Here is a 5,767-nt window from a genome sequence, read left to right as displayed (position 1 = left end):
TACATACAGCAGATTTTTAAATGACTAAATAGTTTGGTCTGCTTCGTGTTTTCATTTTTGCCATAAAAAAAATATTGCGATACTGTTATCGTCACAGCCCTAATAACCATGCTTTAACCATGTGAGTGATGCTAGTAGTATTTACGTCTGCTGCTATGAGAGTAACTAGATACCGCTTTATCTTTGTTAAGTGGCTCTAGGTCAGGTTATGCGATCTCATGAGGCAAAACTGGCCACAGAGATTTTAGTATACTCTTACTCGCACGCACGCACGCACGCACACACACACACACTTCAACCCCCTCTTCTCCATTCCCACCTCTCCATTGCTCGCTCGCTGTGTCTGACCCTTGGGTCACTGTGCAGTGACTCTAAGGCTTGTCTAACTGGGCCTCTTGAAACTCTGGCCTTTACATTCCAGGGCCCCAAGGAGGGGGTCGTAGCCAGGCTTATTAACAGAGAAGGAGAGGGGGGAGAGAGAGGGAGTGTGGGAGAGAAGGAAGTCTCTGCCGGCAGGGATTATGTGCTGTTTCCTTGCCTGGAAGCTCTTGCCTTGTACCCTCCCCTCTCCCAGCTGAGCGGTTCTCCCACAAACTAAAGGAAACGGCAAAAACGTAAACCTGCTATTCTCCAGCTGCCACTGCCTTCTCACTGACTGCCCTACTTGTTTTATTTTGTGCTTCCTCTTTCCCTCTCTCTGTGCTGCTGCTGCTGGTGTGTGTGTGTGTGTGTATCACTTTGTTTCCATTGCCTTTTTCTGCTGTGCTGCAGGCACACATAGTGTTGAGGATTGGTGAAGATACTGATGGGGATGCACAGCTGCACGGAGGAAGCAGAAGCCAGTTCTCACTCTTCAGCTCCCCATCCCAACAACGGGACTACCGCCATCCTCCCTCTCCGAAGATGGGGGGGGGGGGGGGGGGTTGCCATATAGGAGCTCAGAAACATGGAGTGGATCCTAGAAGGGAGAGAGGAATCTTTTCACTCCTGGTGCTGGATGTCATGCTTTGCTCTGCGTAGTGGTGAGTGTTTGTTTCTCTCTCCTTCTCCTTCTTTTTCTTACTCTGTGGAACAGTTACTTAAGCACCTAATTGTGCTCTTAGGAATGCGCGGGTTCTGAAACTGATGCTTCATATTCTTGTTGTTCATTATTTGTTGCTTATGTTTATTATATCTATTTCCTTATCATCATTTTCTATTTTCTTATCATACTTTTCAATCTTTTCCTTTTTCTATTTTGATTTCTAACTTTTCTCGGTCTCTAGTCGGCAGAGAACTGTTGATGTATTATGTGTTTGAATTGCAGTGTTACAGTGAAAAGAGGGCTTTGTGCTTTTGAATCGTGTTGGAGAGTCAAGGTAGAAGGTGGGGGGGGGGGGGTACAAGGTAGGGTGATGGGGGAAGGGAATGTGTGTGAGGGGGTTGTGCGTTTTAAACAAACCAGATTCATAATATCAGGTCATAATAATGGCATAAACTCAGCAAAACTGCTGCTTTTCTTTTTCTCAGCACAGCTCACAGTGCTTGTCAACTAGTGCTGGTGCTTGTTCTAGTGAAACATGCAAGCCTTAAACTGGAAAAGGACTGAGCCTCAACTGTGGTTCATTGGTGTTATCTTTATTATTACTGGTGCCATCGTCATTGATTTATCGAAAGCATTTAGTTTATCATTCTATCTTACTAGGAAACTTCAACATTGGTTTCAATAACAGATCACTAAAATGGTTCCATGCATATCTTAGCAATAGAAATATGTTTTCATAGGACAAAAATCACAACTTCTTGGACTCAGTAGAGGTGTACCTGAAGGCTCAGTATTGGCCCCCTTTCACCAATATATATAAGGAACACCTTAATTTACAAGACTCACACAACAGCAATGGCAGCAATGACCAATTCCAAGGATACATCATGTAATTTGGAGTAAGATCTTTCAAACACAAAGGCCCAATTGACTGGAATAATTTACCTATGGAAATCTGAGAATTAAAATCACACAGTGAGTTTAAGAAAGCACTTTTTCAAATGTTAAGAACAAATATTCATAATGAATTACTTCTAATTTGTCAGAATACACACTGATGATACAGAGCTCTATACATCAAGTTATTTTGCAGATTTTAGCGCAAAAAATGGTTTCTAGCAAATATGTTGGTTTTAATAAAACAATGTCCCTTTTCATGCTTTTTGGTACACAGCAAGAATAAACTCCACAACTGGCAATTTCAAAATTCATGCAAGTGATAGAAAAATGTTATACCTGGGTTAGAGGATAGATTCTGAATATCTTTTGGAAAGCATATATTACTATAACCTTAGGTTACTATAAAGATCTAAGAATTGTTTACTGTATCCATTAGAAAGACCTTAGTAACCAACTGCTGCTTCCTATCCTAGACTATGGTGACACCATCTATCACAACACAACTAAGACTGTCTTTTATAACAATCTTTGCAGATGCATTCTTGTTTGCATTATAAGACACATTGCACAATATATGAATCAATAAATTGGCTGTCCCTCCCAAACAGAAGATGACTGCTTTGGTACCAATTTTCTTAAACGTGTCAACTTAAATTTCACCATATATATTAAGGAACACTTAATTTACAAGACTCACACAACAGCAATGGCAGCAATGACCAATTCCAGGGGTACATCATGTAATTTGGAGTAAGATCTTTCAAACACAAAGGCCCAATTGACTGGAATAATTTACCTATGGAAATCTGAGAATTAAAATCACACAGTGAGTTTAAGAAAGCACTTTTTCAAATGTTAAGAACAAACTGTGTTTTTAACTAATGAATATCCACAATGTGAAAATATTTGTAATATGCATGTATATTTTATAGATACTTAGTTTTTTCAGGGGTTTTCTGCATAGAAAAGTCTTGGGCGGGCCGCCTAAGTATTTTTTTCGGGCCGCCTATGTCCAAACAGTAAAATGTGTAAACTGCAGGAATTTGCTTTTAGAAAAAATAAAAAATTGGCACTGCTACAGCAGGAGGGCCTCTAAAATTTTCGGTCAGCGAATGCACCATTGGCCACGCCCTCGCCACGGCCACAACCTAAGTCCCATTTTCATCCAGAAATTACCTGGTTTTATTATTTGTTTAGTAGTTGCACAAGTTGTTATTAGTTGTAGGCCTAATTAATAGTTGTACACTACTTTTTGCGGTAATATACGTTTTTTGTGTTTAGAATTTCATTTGTATTATTATTAATTATTGACAGCCATTTTTATTTTTACTGAAGTATTGTTTTTATTTGTTTTATTGTATTTGACACTCTTGAACGAGAGATGGTGCATTCAAGAGATTTCATCCTGCAAATGCTGAATAATAAATAATTGTGTTGCAGCTCATTGAGCTAATTTAGAGTGTGCCATTTGCACTGTGTGGTTCACTGTTTGTCCACAGACAAGGCACAATCTGATTTGTCGGCTCTGGACTGCTAGTATGCTCTCTGAATCCTGATTCAATGAAAAAGTTATTGAAAGGGCTGCTTGTTGGGCAGTTTGGTTGGGGTTCGTCTTTATGAAGTAGATCTCGAAACTGGTTATGAGGAAAATATGGCTTTTTGTTCAGAGGAATTTGCTATTTTGGCGTTAAAGGATTTAGCATATCAAGGATTTAGCATATCAAAAAGTGTGTGAATTCGACTGCTGACGTGATTAAAACAGCCTTATAAAGACAGTTACACATGCACACATAACTTGATTATTGTGGGATAGTCAGATTTAATATATAGTAGCGTTTAAAACATTTACATGCTTTGCAAGAAAACTATTTCCCTAATAATCCTGTTTTACATGGACACGACTCTGAAGTCAGTCTACCTGATGTGACTTTTTGATGTAATGTAGAAAATCGGCAATCAAAAGTACACGTTATATTATTTTATTAATTAGCAAAAAAAAAATATACATTATATTTTCGCTAAGCTATTTGATTTCCTTGAGTTAGACATATCAGTTTGTTATTGAAAACTAATTTCTTAATTTTTTTTATATAAAAGTAATAACCCTTTTTCGTGGGTATCATTGGTAGTGTTAGTCTTGTCCTTCGCTGCAACTCCCGTCTGGATCGGGAGTTCAAGATCTTCGAAAGGTCGAAGGTCAAGATTCCGAAACCACAGCAAACGCCAGATTCTTTGACACACTGGCTGCACTTAAACCGCTGCCGCAGGAGTTGCTAGTAATGCGATGGGACAAGATATCCTTGCGGCAAAAACCCTCCTAACCCAGGCGACGCTGGGCCAATTGTGCACCGCCCGGTTGCGGCCGGCTGCGACAGAGCCTGGACTTGAACCAGGGTCCCTAGTGGCACAGCTAGCACTGCAATGCAGTGCCTTAAACYACTGCGCCACTCAGGAGGCCCCTGTGAAAACTATTTCTAAGATACATACTTTCAGTTTTTCTGAACTCATTTCACTTGCTCATAAGAGAGAGGCTTGCACTACCGGTGTTGGCACATGCGAAGATCAAATACACTGCTGGAACGGCGATTAAGCTGTTTACATGCCCTAATAATTCGAAAGATTTGTTCAGAAAACCAGKTTTTTTAATCAGTGTATGCTTACTTCAGTTTTGACCTTACTCCGATTTAAGATAAGCATAGTAAGTGTGTTTACATTAATATTTCCATACTCGGCCTCCTGCCACAATCAGTTTAATATCGAATTATTAGTGTGCATGTTAACATACTCATTGTTATACATTATATTTTTTATAAATTGACTGTGATATTGTTTAACTTCCCAGGATTATAACAGGGTTTGATTCTCCGAATGTCAGATGTGATTGGCTGACAGCCGTGGTATATCAAACCGTATACCATGCGTATGACAAAACATGTATTTTTACTGCTCTAATTACATTGGTGACCAGTTTATAATAGTAATAAGGCACCTAAAAGAGAGATGTGTAGTATTGATGATCGCCAAAATAAAAAAGTAATTACCATTTTCGAATATGGCTGTAACGGTAACAAAATGTGATAAAAGTCAAGGGGTCTGTAATACTTACCTGGGAATTCACTGTCTGTATATTGCCAAAGCAACTGAAATAGGCAATAAACAAAGTGAAATAAATAATCAGAAATGAACAGGTAACATTCATCACAAAGTTTCAGAAGAATAGAGACATTTGAAATGCTCTCCTCCTTCTCTTCTTTCTGAGTGTCCATCATCAAATGTCCCTGTGACACAGGATGAAGTGTTTTGACAGGCGTTAATGGATTGCTTTCTCCTGTGAATGTTGGTATTTCAGAAATGGCCCCGGCATGGAAAAGGAAAGCAAAAAAAACGTGGAGTAACACTAGCATGATTTTATTTTGGGCTCTGCTCGCTGTCACTGCCAACGTCTTTTTCTGGGGCACAACTTGAAGTGTTCGTATGAAGAGAGGCAAGATATCAAGGGCATTGACTGTCTGTCATCCTGCACTTTTATAAATACACACAAAGTATGTCCTTTACAGATCTAGTTCTCTTTTGGGCATGTAGGTCACTATCTCCTGAAGTAGCAGAATCACACCTTCCTAACGAGGCCTGATGATGAAGTCATTGTGGTTTTATTTTGGGCAGATAGAAGTGGCTGCTGCTCCACATTACAGGCCCTTCAGTCATACACCTACTTCTACTGCTCTCTCTCTTCTCTACTTCTACTGCTCTCTTCTCTCTCTGTCTCTCTCTCTCTCTCTCTCTCTCTCTCTCTCTTCTCTCTCTCTCTCTCTCTCTCTCTCTCTCTCTCTCTCTTTTCTTTTC

At 39.6% G+C, this 5,767-nt stretch overlaps 1 long non-coding RNA gene across 2 annotated transcripts in view; it reads left to right on the top strand.

Annotated features, from left to right (window-relative positions):
• Positions 1-498: 498 nt before the first annotated feature.
• The window catches only part of LOC111981907 (uncharacterized), an 82,470-nt gene continuing 77,201 nt past the window's right edge, over positions 499-5,767 (top strand). Inside the window, exons 1-2 of one of the 2 annotated variants that reach the window (XR_011481740.1) lie at positions 499-614; positions 772-1,022. This is a non-coding gene — a long non-coding RNA (uncharacterized lncRNA). The other variant, XR_011481739.1, reaches the window with a different exon arrangement.

Source organism: Salvelinus sp. IW2-2015, linkage group LG20, assembly GCF_002910315.2.
Source record: "Salvelinus sp. IW2-2015 linkage group LG20, ASM291031v2, whole genome shotgun sequence".
Lineage (NCBI taxonomy): Eukaryota > Metazoa > Chordata > Actinopteri > Salmoniformes > Salmonidae > Salvelinus > Salvelinus sp. IW2-2015.
The sequence above is the reverse complement of the archived record's forward strand: the minus strand, read 5'-3'. Positions and strand labels throughout refer to the sequence as shown.